Raw genomic sequence first — 22,957 nt, 5'->3', positions numbered from 1 at the left:
TATGTAGTGTACCCCGATTCCCCACCTATGCTGAGAAATAACTTACCAAAGTCGCATCTCGGCTTTGGGAAAATGGCCGCCGCGATCTCTAATGCGCACGCGCGGCATCCCGCGGCCATTTTCCTGAAGCCCCGTGCAGCAGAGCACTCGATCTGCGCACGCGCGGCTCCAGGAAGATGGCCGCCCCCACCGACGAAAGGGATGACAGCGCAGATCGCGCGCTGCTTGTTCACGTGCCCACAGTGGATTACTCACCTCAACAAGCGGACACCACTACGCCACCAACGTAAAGCTGAGGAAGAACCAGCGCTGTGAACACGCCCTCCCGACCTGACCAGCCTGATTGACAGGCGAAAACGGCGACTTTGGTAAGTTATTTCTCAGCATACATGGGGAATCGGGGTACACTACATACACTATAGTAACACACAGCGCAGGCCCTATTTAACAGTATTTATATCTCAATCTCAAAAAACGGGGTGACAGGTTCCCTTTAATGAGTATCGGCGGTTCCTAAAGGTTTAAACCAGTGTTTCCCAAACTCCGGCCCTCACAGACCCCATAGATCATGTTTTCAGGATTTCCATAGTGTTGCACAGGTGAGAGAATTCCTGAGGGCTTGATGAAACTTCCACCACCTGTGCAATACTAAGGAAATCCTGAGAACATGACCCGTGGGGTCCGTGAGGACCGGAGTTTGGGAAACACTGGTTTATACTAAGGCTACGATCACGCAAACAGTATTTGGTCAGTATTTTACCTCAGTATTTGTAGCCAAAATCAGGAGTGGAACAATCAAAGGGAAAGTATAAGGCTACGTTCACACTGGGCGTTTTTGCTGTGTTTTTAATGCATTTTTTTATGCTAATTTTCAGCTGCGTTTTACAGTACCAGCAAAGCCTATGAGATTTCAGAAATCTCATGCACACACATTGGTTTATTTTTTATCAGTATTTTGTGCTTTGCTTGTTTTTTTGGATGTAGAGCATGTCACTTCTTTTAGCAATTGAATGGAAAAAACACACCAAAAATGTAGCAAAACCTGCGTTTTTGCCACAGATTCTTTCCTGCCAAGCACTTGGGTTTTGCTGCAGAAAAAAACACAGCAAAAACGCCCACTGTAAACTTAGCCTAAAACCGGTTTCACACGTCAGAGGCTCCGGTACGTGAAGTGACAGTTTCCTCATGTACCGGAAACACTGACTCACGTAGACACATTAAAATCAATGTGTCTCTGCACATGTCAGCGTGTTTTCACGGACCGTGTGTCCGTTTGGAAAACACGGAGACATGTCAGTGTTCATGGGAGCACACGGATTACACGGACCCATTAAAGTCAATGGGTCCGTGTAAAAACGTACCGCACACGGATGTTGTCCGTGTGCAGTCCGTGTGCAGTCCATGTGCCGTGCAAGAGACAGCGCTACAGTAAGCGCTGTCCCCCCAGTGTGGTGCTGAAGCCGCTATTCATTTCTTCTCTCCAGCAGCGTTCGCTGGAGAGATGATATGAAAAATCTTTTTTTTTTTTTTAGGGTGTTTAAAAAAAAAGATCCCTGTCCCCTGTGCGCCCCCCCCCCCCCCGCTGTTAATAAAATACTTTCCCGGCTCCCTCGCTGCTTCCTGTCCTCGCCGCAGCTTCTCCTGTATGAGCGGTCACGTGGTGCCGCCCATTACAGTGATGAATATGCGGCTCCACCCCTATGGGAGGTATATACTGACATAAAATACTGTGAACACGTAGGAAAAGAGGTGCAGAATTTTCTGCACAAAAACCGCATCTCCTGGCAGAATCCGCAGCTGCGGATTTGCCGCGGTTTTTATGCGGATTTTGTGCAATTTTTCTGCGGATTTTCTGCGGTTTTTGCCACTGCAGATTTTTATCATGGAGGGGTGCAGAAACGCTGCAGATCCGCACAAAAGAAGTGACATGCACTTCTTTGAAATCCGCAGCAATTCCGCACTGATTTTTCCGCACCATCTGCACAGCTATTTTATTTATCTCATTGATTTACATTGTACTGTACATCACAGTGCGGATCTGCAGCATTTCTGCAGCAAATCCGCATTGTGTGCACATAGCCATAGTGTGACCATAGCCTTAAAGAAATGGATCAGATAAAAATAGACAAAAATGGCGATGGAGAGAACCAATTAAATACATTAATCAGGTCTTTGTTGTTTCCGTTAGGGTATGTTTCCATAGATATATATATTGATAGATAGATAATAGATAGATAGATTAATGGATAAAAAAGTTTGATAGATAAGATATATCTATAGATAGATAAATATATCTATAGATAATACCAAGCCCGATGTTTAGTAATAAAATGGTATGTAAAGAGTTAGGCTGGGATAACACATGCGAGAAACTCGGACAAGTCTTGCATCTTAATATCTGGCACTGCCGCTGGCACTCAGGACCGGAGCGTGCGGCTGCATGTATTTCTATGTAGCTGAACGCTCCAGTCCGAGTGCCAGCAGCAGTGCAGGGTATTGAGGTGTGAGACTTTTGCAAGTTTCTAGCAAGTGTGACCTGGCCTTAAATGCAATATCTGTTTAATTTAAAAAAAAAATGGCGTGGGCTCCCGCGCAATTTTCTGCACCAGAGAGGGAGAGCCAGCGACTGGGGGACTGATGTTTGTAGCCTGGGAAGGGGATAATACCCATGGATCTTCTCAGGCTATGAATATCAGCCCGCAGCTGTATATTTAGTCTTTACTGGTTATTAAAATAGGGGGACCCCCCCAAAAAATGACGTGGGATCCAACAATAATTTATAGCCAGAAAGGCTACGCAGACAGCTGCGGGCTGATATTCATCGCTTAGGAAGGGAGTATGGATATATACCAGCCCCCAGCCACCCCAGAAATGGCACATCTGTAAGATGCACCAATTCCAGTACTTAGCCTCTCTCTTCCCACTTGCCCTGTAGAGGTGGCATCTGGGGTAATAAGGGGTTAATGTCATCTTTGTAAGGTGACATTAAGCCGGCTTAGTAATGGAGAGGGGTCAATAAGACATTTATCCATTACTAATCCTATAGTTGTGAAAGGATTAATAAAACACACACGCAGAACAAAGTATTTTAATGAAATAAACCACCACAGTTTTGTCATCTTTATTATACTGGTAATCCAAGCGAAGCCATCGATCTTCTGAAAAAAATTAAAAGAAACCAACAGTATACTCCCTGATTAGTCGTAGTCCTTAATAACGAGTGTCCCATGACGAGTTCAGCTCTGCTACATCTGGATGCCTGACATCCAGACATAGCAGAGCTTGTAGATGATCACCGGAGATAACTCTCCAGCGATCACCTACACTGCATCGTTCTCACAATCAGCTGACTGTGAGAACCAGACTAGTGACCGGAGATAACCCCCGGTCACTTGCACGGTAGTTCTCGCGGTAAGCTAAGTTATCGCGAGAACTGCAGTGGACGAGGGACTTCCAGTGGCGGGACAGGTAAGACCTTACTTAAATTAGTAGACATGCGTAGTAAGCTGCGTTTACGCAGTTATTACGCATGTGACTAATCATTAGATGTGGTTTTTCTGCATCTAATTGTCTATGGTAAATTTACGGTGCGGCGACGGAGCGTCGCCACATTGTAAACAGACATGCTGCGTTCTGGAAAGACGCTCCACATGTCCGTTTAAGCGGGTCTGCCGCCTGCGTGTTTTACCGCATAGTGGAGACTGGATTTCAGGAAATCCCCTCAACTATGTTGTAACATCTGAACGCTTCATGTTTGATGCTGCGGCTGTACGCAGCGTCAAACATGCAGCATTTCCTGACCGTGGAAACACACCCTTAGAGTGTCCATCTTTTTAGCAGAAACAAATGTGCAGCATGTTGTACCTGTTCTAGTGAATATGATGAAACTTACCGTATATACTCGAGTATAAGCCGAGATTTTCAGCCCAAATTTTTGGGCTGAAAGTGCCTCTCTCGGCTTATACTCGAGTCAAGGTGGGTGGCAGGGTCGGCGGGTGAGGGCGCTGAGGCACACTTACCTGCTTCCAGCGATCCTGACGCTCCCCGCCTGTCCCACGGTCTTCGGTGCTGCAGTTCTTCCCCTCTTCAGCAGTCACGTGGGACCGCTCATTAGAGAAATGAATAAGCGGCTCCACCTCCCATAGGGGTGGAGCCGCCTATTCATTTCTCTAATGAGTGGTGCCGGTGACCGCTGATAGAGCAAGAAGCTGCGGCACCGAAGACAGCTGTCCGGGGGAAGGAGCCGGACGCCGGGACCAGGTAAGTATGTCATATTTACCTGTCCCCGTTCCACACGCCGGACACCGCTCCATCTTCCCGGCGCCGCTCTATCTTCCCGGCGTCGCTCCGCTCTATCTTCCCGGCGTCGCTCCGCTCTGACTGTTCAGGTTAGAGGGCTCGATGACGCATATAGTGTGCGCGGCGCCCTCTGCCTGATCAGTCAGTGCGCAGAGACGCCGGGACCGGATGCCGGGAGCTGCAAGCAAGAGAGGTGAGTATGGCTTTTTTTTTTTTTATTGCAGCGGCAGCAGCGGCACAGATTTATGTGGAGCATCTATGGGGCAATATGAACGGTGCAGAGCACTATATGGGGCACAGCTATGGGGAAATATGAACGGTGCAGAGCATATAGGGCACAGCTATGGGGTAGTATGAACGGTGCAGAGCACTATATGGCACAGCTATGGGGCAATATGAACGGTGCAGAGCACTATATGGCACAGCTATGGGGCAGTATGAACGGTGCAGAGCACTATATGGCACAGCTATGGGGCAGTATGAACGGTGCAGAGCACTATATGGTACAGCTATGGGGAAATATGAACGGTGCAGAGCACTATATGGTACAGCTATGGGGCAGTATGAACGGTGCAGAGCACTATATGGCACAGCTATGGGGCAGTATGAACGGTGCAGAGCACTATATGGCACAGCTATGGGGCAGTATGAACGGTGCAGAGCATTATATGGTACAGCTATGGGGCAGTATGAACGGTGCAGAGCACTATATGGCACAGCTTTGGGGAAATAATGAACGGTGCAGAGCACTATATGGCACAGCTATGGGGAAATAATGAACGGTGCAGAGCACTATATGGCACAGCTATGGGGAAATAATGAACGGTGCAGAGCACTATATGGCACAGCTATGGGGAAATAATGAACGGTGCAGAGCACTATATGGCACAGCTATGGGGAAATAATGAACGGTGCAGAGCACTATATGGCACAGCTATGGGGAAATAATGATCTATTTTTATTTTTGAAATTCACCGGTAAATGCTGCATTTCCACCCTAGGCTTATACTCGAGTCAATAAGTTTTCCCAGTTTTTTGTGGCAAAATTAGGGGGGTCGGCTTATACTCGAGTATATACGGTACTACTGAGCCTCCTAAAAAATACTACAACACAAAGGTTTACCTAGCCTGGGTGCTGAAATTTAAAGTGGGCCCCTGGAGTCGGTTCCACTGGTGGGCCCTAGGTACCACAGTCCGACACTGTGTACTGACCACAGTCCCTAAGCTCAACACAACACTAGAAGTAGCAGTGGGATGCTCCTAACTCACCCTAGGCACCTCGTCACCGCCTAAGAGCTAACTACCCCTAAAGACAGAATCAGGAAAACTATCTTGCCTCAGAGAAAATCCCCAAAGGATAGGTTAGCCCCCCACAAATAATGACTGTGAGTGGAGAGGGAAAAGACATACACAGAATGAAACCAGGATGAGCACAGGAGGCCAGTCTAGCTTGATAGATAGGACAGGATGGAATACTGTGTGGTCAGTATAAAACACTACAAAAATCCATGCAGAGTTTACTAAAAATCTCCACACCTGACTAAAGGTGTGGAGGGTAAATCTGCTTCCCAGAGCTTCCAGCAAGACAGAATTAATTCATACTGATAACGCTGGACAAACATAGAAAGCACAGCACGGATAAGTCCACAATCTGTGAACAGAAAAGAGCAAGCAAAAACTTAGCTTTGCTGAACTGGTCAGGATAACAGGGAAATCCAAAGAGATGTGAATCCAACCAGGAACCATTTACAAGTGGCACTGGCAGAAGGACAGAGCCAGGCATAAATAGCCGAGCAGAAAAGACAATCAGTGGAAGCAGCTGAAGACAGCTAACTCCAAGGAGCAGCCATACCACTTGAAACCACAAGAGGGAGCCCAAGAGCAGAACTCAGAAAAGTGCCACTTACAACCACCGGAGGGAGCCCAAGAGCGGAATTCACAACAGATCGGGTCGGGTTTCATGAAACCTGACTTTGCCAAAAGTCGGCGACTTTTGAAAATGAACGATCCGTTTCGCTCAACCCTAGCCACCACGACTTCTGGTCTGAGGCACAGTTGGGGTTGAGGATGCAGTTGTTGACGTGTTTCCAGTACTTCGTCTCTGTTCAGGAAGGCGCACTGTTACCTCGTCGTCAGACTCGTCACTAGCATCCTCCTCCACCTCCTCTGCTGACCTCATGGACTGGCGGACTGGAGTTGACAGTAAGTGGGGTCTACAACCTCGTCATCATCATCCTGTGTGTTCTCACACTCGTCGTTTTCAGAGCCAACCTCTTCCTGCCCCAACCGAAAACTAACATTTTCGTTCCAATCAGGTATCTCAGTCTCATCATCATCTTCCTCATTGTCTCCACCAACAGGAGTTACAGTTTGGGAACGATGGTCTACATTATGCTCAGAACCTTCTTCATCTGGGCCTGGATCCGACTCACAAAGATTCTGGGCATCAGTGCAGATCATTTCCTCATCTGGATTCACAGAAGCTCTGAAGCTGACCTCTGATTCCCAGGCTATAGTATGCATAAACAGCTCTACAGACTCAACCATGTGTGTTACCCCATGCTCAGACTGGCAGCTGGAGACTTGGGAGTTGTGAGGAAGCAAGTGCGATTGGGGTGACAACTCTGAGGACTGGAGTAGTTGTGATGTTGAAGTTGACATGGAGGAGAGCCCACTTGAACGAGCACTTGATATCCATTCAAGCACCTGCTGTTTTTGTGCCTCATCTGGAATTTTTGGCGATGCTTGTAGCGATGGTCGTAAGAAAGGGATCATATCAGATTGTCCACGAAAAGAAGTAGACATCTTACTTTGGCTGGAAGATGGTCTTTCTTCTGCAGATGTTACTGTTGCTTTACCACCTACCCCACGGACATAACCTTTTTTTCCTTCCAACACGCCTATTCCCCTTTCCACCAGCAGCAGGCCTTTTGCCACTCATTTTAGTGCTTAACTAATTGGCAACTCTATATCTGTAGTTGTTGGCACAACAACCGATGGATGAAAACCGGGCAGAACTGAGTGGCCAAACTGTGGTACTAGGCCCAAAACTAATAACTGGATTAGATGCAGTGAAAATAGAGATACACAGGCGGTATAGTTTGTTTCACAGGTGGGCTACTCTGCTGACGTGCAGACACTGCTCCTAGGCCCTAAACTATTAACTGGATTAGATGCAGTGAAAATAGAGATACACAGGCGGTATAGTTTGTTTCACAGGTGGGCTACTCTGCTGACGTGCAGACACTGCTCCTAGGCCCTAAACTATTAACTGGATTAGATGCAGTGAAAATAGAGATACACATGCGGTATAGTTTGTTTCACAGGCGGGCTACTCTGCTGACGTGCAGACACTGCTCCTAGGCCCTAAACTATTAACTGGATTAGATGCAGTGAAAATAGAGATACATAGGCGGTATAGTTTGTTTCAAAGGCGGGCTACTCTGCTGACGTGCAGACACTGCTCCTAGGCCCTAAACTATTAACTGGATTAGATGCAGTGAAAATAGAGATACATAGGCGGTATAGTTTGTTTCACAGGCGGGCTACTCTGCTGACGTGCAGACACTGCTCCTAGGTAGGGTTAAGCGACCTTTACTTTTATAGGATCGGGTCGGGTTTCACGAAACCCGACTTTTTCAAAAGTCGGGTCGCGTGAAATCGGCCGATCCTATAAAAAAGTCGGGGTCGGGGTCGGCCGAAACCCGAAACCCAATGCAGTGCATTGGGTTTCCATGGTTCCCAGGGTCTGAAGGAGAGGAAACTCTCCTTCAGGCCCTGCGATCCATATTTTAGTGTAAAATAAAGAATTAAAATAAAAAATATCGCAATACTTACCCTCTGACGCGCCCTGGTACTAACCGGGAACCTTCCTCCTTCGAATCAGCGCTTCCAGGACCTTGCGGTGACGTCGCGGTGACGTCGCGGCTTGTGATTGGTCGCGCGGCCGCCCATGTGACTGCTCGCGCGACCAATCAGAAGCCGTGACGTCACCGCGACGTCACCGAAGGTCCTGCAAGCGCTGATTCTTAGGAAGGAAGGCTGCCGGAAAGAAGCAGGGCGCGTCCGAGGGTGAGTATATTCCTATTAGGTATATACTCACCCTCGGACGCGCCCTGCTTCTTTCCGACAGCCTTCCTTCCTAAGAATCAGTGCTTGAAGGACCTTCGGTGACGTCACGGCTTCTGATTGGTCGCGCGAACGGTCACATGGGCGGCCGCGCGACCAATCACAAGCCGCGACGTCACCGCGACGTCACCGCAAGGTCCTGGAAGCGCTGATTCGAAGGAGGAAGGTTTCCGGTTAGTACCAGGGCGAGTCAGAGGGTAAGTATTGCGATATTTTTTATTTTAATTCTTTATTTTACACTTAAATCTGAATTCCGATACCAATTCCCAATATCTTAAGCATATCGGGAATCGGTATCGGAATTCCGATTCCAGATTCAAAAGATCGCTGACTTCATGGCCGACCCCACACAGGGGTCGGGTCGGGTTTCATGAAACCCGACCTTGCCAAAAGTCGGCGACTTTTGAAAATTTTCGACCCGTTTCGCTCAACCCTACTCCTAGGCCCTAAACTATTAACTGGATTAGATGCAGTGAAAATAGAGATACACAGGCAGTATAGTTTGTTTCACAGGCGGGCTACTTTGCTGATGTGCAGACACTGCTCCTAGGCCCTAAACTAATAACTGGATTAGATGCAGTGAAAATAGAGATACACCGCCAGTATAGTTTGTTTCACAGGCGGGTTACTCTGCTGTAGTGCAGACACTGCTCCTAGGCCCTAAACTAATAACTGGATTAGATGCAGTGAAAATAGAGATACACAGGCGGTATAGTTTGTTTCACAGGCGGGCTACTCTGCTGTAGTGCAGACACTGCTCCTAGGCCCTAAACTAATAACTGGATTAGATGCAGTGAAAATAGAGATACACAGGCGGTATAGTTAGTTTCACATGCAGGCTACTCAGATGACTATCAGACAATGCTACTAGCCCAAAAGGATTGGCTGAGCTAGATTACACCAAATGCTGTGACAAACACTTGCACAGCAGTGGCACAGACCTGCCTGGCAATCAGTGCTATGAACTGCTGTAACCTACCCTGAAAAGGGGTGATATTACAACTAGTCTCGACTCCTCCCAACTTCCTAAACCTATCTCTCTGACATTTCGCTCCAAAAAACACTCTTTGTCTGTATAGCGGCCACAGCAGCAGCGGTGCCGTCTAAGACTAAGCTGCAGCAGTGAGGAAATGGTGGTGACGGGGCAAATGGCTGGTTCTTATAGGGCAAAGACATGTGACTTACACAGCCAATGACACATGCCCTAGCTTGTGTGCATCACATGCACATTGCTGTGTGTGTGCACTGCTGATAGGCTGAGAGACTGCACCGCCCCACTGTAAATGCGGGAAAAAAAAAAAAATGGTGATCGGTGTTATTTCAGCACAGATCTATCCCTTGCCCACTATACACTGAAACAGTCTATTAACAATGAAAAACAGTTTTAATGTGCAAATTAAGCGAGGCTTTTGCTGAACGAACAGTTATCGAACAGAAACTCGACCAGCTGAATTTTAAGCAAATTGTTCGGGTTCGTCGAACGACTCGAACACCGCCCAAAACATCTCGAATTTGAGATTGGCGAACAATTCGACTCGAACACTGCTCATCTCTACTAATGAAGCTATCTTCCCAGCTGCCATTAACAAACATTTTTATCCTTTGACATCCTCCAATTTACCTCTCCCTCTATGTATTTATATATTCTTTTTGGCCTGTTTTATTATGTTTTTGATTGCATTTTACTACTGATCATTTAAAAGAATCAACTCCATAATATAGGATGTAGAATATTGTTTTCATGCTTGATTTATTTCTAAATTAATGTTTTTATGTTTGTTGTTCACATTGTGAGAAGACTTTTTAAAATGAATATCATTTAACAAAAGGGCAAAGTTTTCGCACTCTCTCTGATATAAAGGTAGATTAACAATGCGCCCGTCAACAAAGTGGCAAGATCAGTCTTGAGGAAATCTTGAAACAGCTAAGTGGAATTTGCATAAAATACTGTAGTTGTCGCGTTATTATTCACTATTCTTTTGGTGACAGACGTGTCAAGGTCTCAAAGCCCTAAAGAACAATTACGCTATTGTATCCCTCCTAGGATTTGAGGGGTGTGTCTACGGGGAAAAAGTGCTATTAATGCAATGAAAAGTAGTTACTTGCAATGCAAGGGGCTCTTTACCTCGTCATTTTACAAAGAATGCCTGGGCTTTGAGTGTCTTAAAGTACGTTAATTCAGCTCTTATTTTGTGCTTTAAGCAAGAACGGCTAATAATTAATAGCTGTAACAATTTTGACACTCGCGTTGCATATAAATATAAGATCACAATAGAACTGTTCATGATTAAGGTAAACGGAAATATTTGTTCTCTGTTTTTTTTCTTTCTTATGTATAATACCATTTAAAATATATATATATTAAAAATTGCCCCCCAAAAAAAAAAATATATATATATATAACAAAAATGACATATATACACAAATATAATAAAATAAAAAAATAATACACAGAAAAAGAGACCTAATATGTATATATATATACATATATATATATGTATATATATATGTGCATATATGTACATACATATATATATATATATGTGTGTGTGTATATGTGTTATGTATATATATATATATATATATGTATATATAAAACAACAATTAGTACAACGAAAAACAAAATAAATATATGTGTGTGTGCACATACATGTGTGTCTATGTATATATCAATATTCATTTATTATTTTATATATTTTTAATAGTATAATATTTATTAATGTAATAAATTAATATCTATATCTATATATATCTATATATCTATATCTATATATGTCTATATATATATATATATTTTTTTTTTTATTTTTTTTTTATTTTTTTTTTTTTACCGGGGAATCATGGTTATGATAATGGACCAAAACAGGAACTAATCAGTCAATCCATTACTTGAGCAAGCCAGCTTAAGTTAACATGTCTGCACATTAAAACAACGAATTGATGGGTAATGTGTCATTACAGCTGGATGTTCTCAAAAAGCCGCTGATCCAGAGGTAATTTTTTATTACACCTGCTGGTTTCTCAAACATTTGATTTGATGAGGCGTTAATGTTTTGACTTTTCATAGCAAAAATATAACTGGAAGACATAAAATGAGAGAAATGTTTGTAGAAGGAAAGAAAAAAGTAACTAACTGGAGAAAAAAAGTGGGAGCAAAAAGTATTTGCAATATATATTTACAGAGTTTTTTTAAAAAAGAATAATTTTTAAATTATTCTAAGAATTTTGCAATTTTAATTCGATTTAAATTTACATTATATTTTCCAACTTTCTAAATAATCACTAACATTTTGGAAAAAAAAGTGATGCATAATGCTACAAAGCATGCATCACATAATACTCTGCGGTAAAGTTTTTCTAAAGTCCACTAATCAAATGAATACAATAAAATAAACCTGATGTACATGTGCTGTTTTATGGCAATTTGTACTATTCAATGTGTCTCAGATAAGGAAATGGATAAAGAAAGGTGGAAAGAATGAAAAAAATGAACTCAAATGTGAATCTAAAACATTCACCTACAAAAAGTAAACAAAAAAAACGCAAATATAAAAATGTAAATTAGGAAAAAAAAGAATAAGATAAATATATAAATAAGAAGTACAATAGTATAAAGAGATCAGATACACATATAAACTAGAATAAGGGTAAAAAAAAAACCAGTCAGATATGTTCTATGTAGGAGTGGATTTTACGACACATCCAGACATTAATGGGGTTATATCAAGTAAGTAACCCCCTTTCGATAGTTTAGGTCTATCGATAGCTATTATTGATAGCTGGGGGTCTGATCATTGAGACTCCCAAGGATTTCAAAAGAGTTTGAATTTAGCAGAGGTCGAGAGTGAGCACCTCACTCCATTTCTTCTCTATGGGACTGGCGGAGATGGCTGAGTATTGCACTCATGGGAATGATGACCAAAGCTCCATAAAACTTGGGAAAGTCCTATTTTCAACATCAGTGGGGACCAAATAGTCGAACCCTCCTCAATAGTGAATAACTAATATGCTTGGTATAACCGTTTAATGGCCATTTTCTCAAAAGGAAACCATCCAATGATCATCTAATCATCGGTGATTTGGTCTCTGAAAACCAAACTCATCATCTTTCCTCCAACTCACCTAACCTCCTACCTGATCTATCTACCACAATTAATGACACCATGCTCTCTGCACTACCGGAAGTCATCTGCCTCAGAATGACCCTTGTCTCTACCCTGTCCTTCAAACCGCACAGCCAAACTGTCGCCACCTCCTGCTGCCTGCAACTTAAACATATATCCCAAATAGGTCCTTTCCTCAATCCTCAATCTACTAAAGTTTTAGTGCATGCACTAATCATCTCAACAACTGCAATATCCTCCTGTGTGGCCTCCCTGCTATCACTTTCGCTCCTCTCCAGTCGATCCTTAACTCTGCTGCCCACCTCTCTCCTCTGTATTCCTCCCCTTAAATCACTTTATTACCTCTCAATTCCATAACATATCCAGCTAACGCTGACCTACAAAGCCGACCATAATCTGTCTCTTCCGTACCCCGAAACACAGTGTCTGCAAATTGAGATTCTAGTTTGGCTTTTATCCTAAGTCATGTGACAATGCTCATTAAAGGGTTGACATTGACCTTTAGGATTGCTGCTTCCAATAGGTGGCACTAGAGTTCTAGTCCTCTTCCTCTCTGAAGAGACAATTAGCATATTTCCCAGAGGAGCATTGTGGCTTTAAATCTCCTCATCTTTGTATGTTTAGCATGTCAATCTCCGCAAGGAGAAACAATACTTCTTGGATATTGGTCAGACGCTGCTCACTCAGCCAAACCAGATCTCCACTTTGCACTGACAAGGTGCAAAGTCTTCTGAATACCTTGAGTGCTGTCTCTTGGCCTTCCGGCATTGCCACTTCGGTGGCTTAAGCCGGTTGCTGCTTTTGGGAGCAAGGAAGATTTGGGAAGGAGATCCTAGGAGCTGTGGACGATGGGAGTCCGACTTCAATTCTCTGGGACCGGTGATAGATAAGTAAAAAATTGATTCAGGATTGACATCGCTGAAGATAAGAAGTTAGATTTTTCTCTGGGATATTTGGTCAACATGGTGTTTTATGACATCCTGAAGATTCAGAAGTCTGATATAATATGCCTAAAAATGGAAAAGTGAACAGCTTTTTGGATTGTCCAAGTGTAGGATCAGGTGTCTCTGGGCACTCGGCATGGTGGGAGGAAGGACGATCAGGGTGAGGAATATGCGGTCCAGACTCATGGCTACTCAGATTTGACCATATGGAAGACATGGTAGTGTTGGTGGTGGCAAAGTGACTGGAAGCATTATCCGCTATCCAACCAACAACCTTTTGACACTGCTCTGGGTTCAAAAGTGGTGTTCTGCAGTCCCCTAGTAATTGGGACAGGAAAGTCAGGTGAGAAGATGTGGGTGTTTGTTGTGGCACAATTTCAGCTTGCCCACGGTCTCGGCCTCTGCATGCACCATCATCATCACGTTCACTTCCCCTTCCCTTGCCACGCGCCTTGCCCATTTTCAATGGACTACAATATTTTCCACGTTCACTACAAATGGTTGAATTTGGAGAGAACTTATATGTGGTCCGTGTGCGGGAAAACCACAGTTTAAAACATCTTGGCTGTAGCTAACAATTTTTTTTTAAGCAAACTGGTGTCAATAACTAGGCTAACACACCAGAAGAACAGTTGAATGGAGGCCTCGACTGCCACAATTTCTAGCCAACAGATAGATGAGGCATGTGACAGAGATACCACACTGTAAAATATGTGGCCTGTGTTTTTATTTTTAGCAAAAACAGGGGAAGGCGGGCACCGCACACAATATAACTAAGGGATCAACCAAGTGCATATAACAAGTACCGGAAAAAAAAAACAAAGAAAAAGATATGCACACTGTGGGATCAACCATATACGGTATAATAAATTTTATTAACAAATCACTACAAACAGAGGCAACAAAGGAGACAAACGATTAAAAACATTTAAAAACTAGATGGACCAACCTACATCCCCCAGGACACAATGATGAGAAGACGGACCAATATGGCAATATATATAATATGCACAGTAGTATGAATGGCATCAAACCAGACAGCAAATACAGACAATGACAGTAAAAATACACAATACCCCGTGCTGCCAGCTGACCAAGGCCCTTATGCCACAGATCCAAATATGCCCGGCAATCCCTACAGTCAAACAGACATGAAAACAGTACCAACAATAAGTTAAATCATGAATAGTATTAATGAGTGGTATAACATGTCTGTGTCCCTCCTTAGTGCTAACACCCCATACAATACATCACCAAATGAAAGGTCAGACCATAACCACTTGAGCGCTGATATCCTGGTGGTGATTATATATGGGTATACTCTCTGTAGGGGTGCCAAAACAGCAGACACACAGGAGCGTGTGCCACTTAGCACGACTTGGGTGTATAGAGGGATTGCCAAAGGAAAGTCCAAAGGGGGATGAAGGCCCCACGCGTATCGACGCTGCTAGAGCAATCCCTCTATACACCCCAGTCGTGCTAAGTGGCACACGCTCCTGTGTGTCTGCTATTTTGGCACCCCTACAGAGAGTATACCCATATATTCTCACCACCAGGATATCAGCTCTCAAGTGGTTATGGTCTGTCCTTTCATTTGGTGATGTATTGTATGGTGTGTTAGCACTAAGGAGGGACACAGACATGTTATACCATGTTGTTTTTTGTTTTGTTTTTTTCCTGTATTTTTATTTTCTTACAGAAAAATAGTGTTAAGAACTAGGGTAAGATACAGCAGAAACAGTTCAATGTAGGCCTGAAATGCCACAATTTTTAGCTCACAGATAGATGAGGCGTGTGACAGAGATACCAGCCAGCAAAATTGTGTCAATAAGTAGGCTAAAGATACAACAAGAATAATTCTATGGACGCCTGAAATGGCACAATTTTGATGATATGCAATCTGTGTGGCAGACAAAGGCCAGAGTAAAATATCTGTCCTGTAGCTAAATATTTTTTTTGGCAGCAAAATGGTGCCAAGAAATTGTATAAGACACTCCCAAAAATTTTTACAGTACCACAAAAATGGCAAAATTTTATGCACACTCAGATGTAACCGCTGGGACGGGCAAACCTCTTTAAAATAGCTGGATTTTCACACTGTACTTTGAAAAGAATCTGGCTACATTCTGCAGTTCCAACAACCAAATGGAGAAAAAAACGTGGGCTCTGTATTGCTTTGGAATTAAATAAACAGGATTTTGTTGCAAAAAAAATTATTCCTGACCAATGATACCTGGGGCTATTTACTGTATATACGGTCAATATATGCAATAGGCAGCAGCAGTAGACAGTAATGGAATGGACCCTCTTGATGTATGCAATGAAGTATGCCACATACAATGCCGCCTGCTACTGATATCTATATACCCACACACAATCCCTGCCTCCCTAGGACTGCAATCTATATATCCCGCAATTAGTCCTTAGAAGCACTGTTGATTTAGCTGGATTTGTGTATTAAATGATGGTATACCCACAGTAACTGTACACCCAACCTATTCTGTCCCTATCGCTGCAGCAACTCTCCCTACACTGGTGACTCCGGAGCTGACTGTGCCCAGCAGAGCGTCGCTAGGTCTAATATAGACCTGATGATGCTGTGCGGCCAGCTAATCACTGTGATGCCACAACCAACTTGGCTGCGGCATTACAGTGCATGGCAGACAATCCCTGCATATTGATTGGCACTCTAAAGAGCGCCAAACATGAGGGCGGCGACCCGTGCTCCCGCCGAATAATCCTGGAAATGCTCTGCGGTCGCCGAGTACAGCCATGCTTGGGCAAGTACCGAGCATTGCCGAGTATGATCCCTCATCACTAATTATAATCTTTGATGGGGCTACATTATATTCTAAGGGGAGGTGGGCTGTATTATATTCTATGGGTGGCTACATTATATTCTATGGGGGGCTGTATTATATTCTATGAGGGAGAATTGCATCATAATTTTTGATAGGCTACATTATATGCTATGGGGAGGTGGGTTGTATTGTTTTCTATGGAGGCTGTATTTTATTTTATGAGGAAGGATTGCATCATACTCTTTGATTAGGCTACAATATATTCTATGGGGTGGTGGATTTTATTATATTACTAGACTGTGGCCCGATTCTAACGCATCGGGTATTCTAGAATATGCATGTCCCTGTAATATATGGACAATGATGATTCCAGAATTCGCGGCAGACTGTGTCCGTCGCTGATTGATCGAGGCAACCTTTATGACATCATCGTCGCCATGGCAACCATTATGACATCATCGTCGCTGTGCCCGTTGCTGATTGGTCGAGGCCTGGCGGCCTCGACCAATCAGAGACGCGGGATGTCTACGTCCTTTATGACATCATCGTCGCTGTGCCCGTTGCTGATTGGTCGAGGCCTGGCGGCCTCGACCAATCAGAGACGCAGGATTTCTACGTCGATGCTGTGCCGGTCTCTGATTGGTCGAGGCCTGGCGGCCTCGACCAATCAGAGAGCCGGGATTTCCAGGACAGACAGACAGACAGAAAGACAGACAGACAGACAGAAAGGCAGACAGACAGAAAAACCCTTAGACAATTATATATATAGATATGGGGGGCTACATTATATTCTCTGTGAGGGCTGTATTATATTCTATGAGGAAGGATTGCATCATACTCTTTGATGGATCTACATTATATTCTATGGGGAGGTGGGCTGTATTATATTCTATGGGGGCTACATTGTATTCTATGGGGGGCTGCATTATATTCTATGGGGGTGCTAGATTATATTGTATGGAGGACTTCATTATGCTCTATGAGGGGGCTACATTATATTCTATGGGGGCTGCATTATACTATATGAGGAGGGCTACATTGTATTCTATGGAGGGGCTACATTATACTATATAAAAAGGGGGCTGCATTATATTCTATGGGGGCTAGATTATACTCTATGAGGGGTCTACCATATATTCTATGGAGGGGCTGCATTATACTATATGAAGGGGGCTGCATTATATTCTATGGGAGATTACATGATACTATCGGGGGGGCTGCATTATATTCTGTGGGGTGCCAGCATTATACTCTGTGGGTTGGCAACATTATACTCTGTGGTGTGGCTGCATTATACTCTGTGGGTTGGCTGCATTATGCTCTATGGGGTGGCCAAATTATACTGTTTTGAGGACTGTGGAGAATACATTATATTATATGAAGAACTATGGGGTGCATTATAATATGGGACGTGAATTGTACTACATGAATGATTATGGTGGTGCGTTATACTATATGCACTATGAGGAGTGTATTATACTATATGGAGGACTGAGAAGTGTATTTTAATATGTGGAGGACTATGAAAAGTGTAATATACTATATGGAGGATTTAGGAGTGTATTATACTATATGTAGGACTGAGGAGTGTATTATACTATATGGAAGACTATGGGAAGTGTATAATACTATATGGAGCACTATGAGGAGTGTATTATAGTATATGGAGTGCTGAGCAGTGTATTTTAATATATGGAGGACTATGAGGAGTGTATTATACTATATGGAGGACTATGGGAAGTGTATAATACTATATGGAGGACTGAGGAGTGTATTTTATTATATGGAGTACTATAGGAAGTGTATTATACTATATGGAGGACCATAGGAATTGTATTGTACTATATGGAGGACTATAGGGAGTGTATTATACTATATGGAGGACTATGAGGAGTGTATTATACTATATGGAGGACTGAGGAGTGTATGTTAATATATGGAGTGCTATAGGGAGTGTATTATACTATATGGAGGACTATAGGGAGTGTATTATACTATATGGAGGACTATGGGGAGTGCATTATACTATATGGAGGACTGAGGAGTGTATTTTAATATATGGAGTGCTATAGGGAGTATATTATACTATATGTAGGACTATAGGGAGTGTATTATACTATATGGAGGAGTGTATTTTAATATATGGAGGACTATGGGGAGTGTATTATACTATATGGAGGACTATGGGGCACATTATATTATATGGAGGACTATGGGGTGTGCATTTTACAATATGTAGGACTGTGGGGACATTATAATATATGGAGGGCTATGGTGTATATTATACTAAACAAGCAAAATGCTGCATATACATCTAGTGATTGGATTGTTTATGCTGGAACAGAAATCATTGTTCTCAGCAGCACATCTGTAAACTGTAGATGTGCTGCTGATAACATGATCCTGTATGGGGACAGATTGACCTAATAGTGATTGTTCTGTTCCTTTCATTCTTTCTCAGTTGGTGTAAAGAGGTGGGGAAACAAGCGAACGACTTCACTATTGTCGATCACACTCGTTTAGCGGCCTGAGATCAGCGCATGTAAATACAGCAGAAATGCTTCTGTGTGATGTGCAATATGTTAGCATTTGGGACCCCATTTTAAACTTTTGCCTGGGGCCCCACTTTACCTAAAACCGGCCCTGATTATACATGGCCCATATTCTTCTAATCCAAAACTATCCATCCTCCATCAGCTAGCCCAACACCGAATGAACGTAACGGCAGTTTTACTATAGAAAATACAGAATGTAGCTCCCGAAAGGACTGTTTTTAGGTTGCAGCAGCGGTATACCTACATATGGACTGTAAGGCAGTAAACCCTAAACTTATCCAAGCTTTAAAATAAGCTCTCCCTCCTAGACCAACTCTCCTTGAACTGCTTGCAGAGCACAGTGTGCCAAGCACCGTGTCACAGGGTCTTATATAAGACCTCATGAAGTGATGCGGCTGAACAATCACAGTAATGCCAGTGGCCAACATGGCTACATCATTACCACATATGTCAGGCAATCCCTGCATACTTATTGGCTGTCTAACAGGCGACAAACAAGTGATCCGGGAACTTAAGCATGGCGCTCAACGTCTCACGATACTCGATCAAGTAACGAGTGTACCTGAGCATCTTGATGTGTGAAACCCCAGGATCCTGGTTGTCACAGTGGCATTGCTTTCCTCACAGGGAGAGAGATGTCACGCTTGGAAGCAAGGGAAGTTCTCTTCTATCAGGTAAACACAAACATGTAACATGTTCACACTCCAGGCCAGAAGGGGAGCTCTAAACCTGGTTTAGGGGGAACTTCCCTAGATATACATTCTGGTCTGGAGGGAAAAGTCAGTGAGTCTGTCAGGTGGACAGAGAAGAGAGCAGTCAGACAGTGAGTGTCGGAAGGACTGAAGGGGCCGTGCAGCCAGAGGTGCTGCAGCTCCTGGGAAAAGAGAATAGCGAAGGAAAGATCAGATTGTAGAGAGTGTGCAGGAGAGCAAAGCACAGGAGAGTGACAACTGGGGAGGATAACTGTGACTGGGCTACTTCCCTGCAGAGTGCAGATACCCGGTATCCAGAAGACCAAGGTTGTGTCGGACTCTAAGAGGCACAGCAGAAACCGGCAGGACAGCTGGACTATAAGTTACCTGTCAGCCCTAATATCCAGGAGGCACAGTGGCACATAGAGTCCGGGTCATGATAGAGACCCTGTAAAGGGTTGTCATACGGGTTTGTGTCCCACCTTTATGAAGGACAAAGAGAACTGTGATGACCTTGTCAGAAGCCACAGGCAGCAAGGGACTACACCAAAGTGCTGGTAGGAAGGCTTTCATCTCCACCTGGTAAAGGGGACTCTGAACTTACTTCCAAGCCAGCCGGACCCTCCCTGTACCTGTGATCTGGTGCCATGGACTGTGGATACCTGAAGTCTTCAGTAAACCAGGTAAAGAGACTGTAAACCTGTGTCCTCCGTTCTTAAGTGCACCACTCACCATCCTCATCTATACACCGGGAGCCCTGGGGACCCAACTTCACCTGTGGGAAGTTATACCATCTAGCTGCCATAACATCACTCCAGAGGACCCCTGTAGTGGCGTCGGTCCCCACTGACCAAATACCACAGGTGTCACAAACACAAATTTTATTCAAAACCCTTTTAGGACATTCCCTTTTACTTGGGCGCCCAGGGCCACAGACCGGGTCACAGCCACCGTTACATCCCCTTAAACTACCGGACCCGGTACCAAGTATTCCCACGGCCCTGGAGGGTGACTCAGATGCTTGATCGAGGATCGAACAGTGGCAAGCGCACTCGCTCATCATTACTCTTCAGCAAAAGTGTTTTTTTGTTTTTTTTAAGATTATTATTATTATTTATTATTATACATTTTTATAGCGCCATTTATTCTATGGCGCTTTACATGTGAATACGGGGCAAATATAGACAAATACATTAAACATGAGCAGATAACAAGGCACACGAGTACATAAGGAGGGAGGACCCTGCCCGCGAGGGCTCACAGTCTGCAGGGGGTGGGTGAGGATACACTAGGAGAGGGAAGAGCTGGCTGTGCGGCTGTTCAGTAGGTTGAGGATCACTGCAGGCTGTAGGCTTGTCGGAAGAGATGAGTCTTCAGGTTCTTTTTGAAGGTTTCTATGATAGGCGCAAGTCTGATGTGTTGGGGTAGAGAGTTCCAGAGTATGGGGGAAGCACGGGAGAAGTCTTGGATGCGGTTATGGGAAGAAGAGATGAGAGGGGAGTAGAGAAGGAGGTCTTGGGAGGATCGGAGGTCGCGTGTACGTAGGTACCGGGAGACCATGTCACAGATGTATGGAGGAGACAGGTTGTGGATGGCTTTGTATGTCAGTGTGAGGGTTTTGAACTGGAGTCTCTGGGCGATAGGAAGCCAGTGAAGGGCTTGACACAGGGGAGAGGCTGGGGAATAGCGGGGGGACAGGTGGATTAGTCGGGCAGCAAAGTGTAGGATGGATTGGAGTGGTGCTAGAGTGCTAGAGGGGAGTCCAGAGAGTAGGAGGTTGCAGTAGTCGAGGCGGGAGATGATAAGGGCATGCACTAGCGTTTTTGCAGTGTTGCGGTCAAGGAAAGCACGGATCCGGTTAATATTTTTGAGTTTGAGACGACAGGAGGAGGCAAGGGCTTGGATATGTGGCTTGAAAGAGAGGGCAGAGTCGAGGATCACCCCGAGGCACCGGGCGAGTGGGACTGGGGATAGTGAGCAGCCATTGACATTGATGGATAGGTCTGGTGGAGGGGTAGAGTGAGATGGGGGAAAGATGATGAATTCTGTTTTGTCCATGTTCAGTTGTAGAAAGCGAGCAGAAAAGAAGGCTGAAATGGCAGACAGACAGTGCGGGATTTTGGTAAGCAAGGAGGAGAGGTCAGGTCCGGAGAGGTAGATCTGCGTGTCGTCAGCGTAGAGATGGTACTGCATACCGTGGGATTCTATGAGCTGTCCCAGGCCGAAAGTGTAGATGGAGAAGAGTAGGGGTCCTAGAACAGAGCCTTGAGGAACACCGACTGACAAGGGGCGAAGTGAGGAGGTGGTGTGGGGGAGGGAGACACTGAATGTTCGGTCTGTTAGATATGACGAGATCCAGGAAAGGGCCAAGTCTGTGATGCCAAGGGATGAGAGGATTTGTAGCAAAAGGGAGTGGTCAACAGTGTCAAAGGCAGAAGACAAGTCCAGGAGAAGGAGGACAGAGTAGTGTCGCTTGCTCCTGGCAGTTAGTAGGTCATTGGTGACTTTAGTTAGGGCAGTTTCAGTTGAGTGATGGGAACGGAAGCCTGATTGTAACCGATCAAAAAGGGAGCAGGAGGAGAAGTGGGAGGACAGTTCAAGATGGACGTGTTGCTCCAGCAATTTGGAGGCATAAGGGAGAAGAGATATTGGGCGATAGCTAGACACAGAGGATGGGTCCAGGGAGGGCTTTTTGAGGATGGGTGTGATCTTGGCATGCTTGAAGGATGAGGGAAAGACACCTGTTGTGAGTGAGAGGTTGAAGAGGTGCGTTAGGGTTGGGATGAAGACCGTGGAAAGGTTAGGGATGAGGTGGGATGGGAGCGGGTCAAGCGTGCAGGTGGTGAGGTGTGATCTTGACAGGAGGGTGGAGAGCTGATCTTCTGTCATGGTGGAGAAGCTGGTTTTGGAGGAGCAGGGTTGAGCAGCTAAGAGGGGCAGTGGGCGCTGTGGGCCAAAGCTTTCTCTGATCGTATCGATCTTCTGTTTAAAGAAAGAGGCGAAGTCATCAGCAGAAATGAGGGGGGAGGGAGGAGGTGCGGGGGGACGGAGTAGAGAATTGAAAGTGTTGAAAAGCTGTTTAGGGTTGTGGGACAGGGAGGATATGAGGGGTGAGAAGTAAGTTTGTTTTGCGGCAGTGAGCGCAGACTTGAAGCTGGCGAGGGACTGCTTGTATGCAGTGAAGTGGTCGGCAGAGTGGGATCGCTTCCATCTCCGCTCAGCAATCCTGGAAGCCCGTCTCAATTCTTTGGTCAGGCTGGTCAGCCAGGGCTGCCTGTTAATTGTACGAGTTTTACTATGCATGAGTGGGGCGGCCGAATCAAGTGTTGTTGTTATTGTGGTGTTATAAAAAGTGGCAGCAGCATCTGTGTCATGAAGGGAAGCTATGTCTGTGAGAGGGAGAAGGGACTCAGA

The sequence above is a fragment of the Ranitomeya imitator genome, chromosome 1, assembly GCF_032444005.1.
Source record: "Ranitomeya imitator isolate aRanImi1 chromosome 1, aRanImi1.pri, whole genome shotgun sequence".
NCBI classification, from domain to species: domain Eukaryota; kingdom Metazoa; phylum Chordata; class Amphibia; order Anura; family Dendrobatidae; genus Ranitomeya; species Ranitomeya imitator.
The sequence above is the reverse complement of the archived record's forward strand: the minus strand, read 5'-3'. Positions refer to the sequence as shown.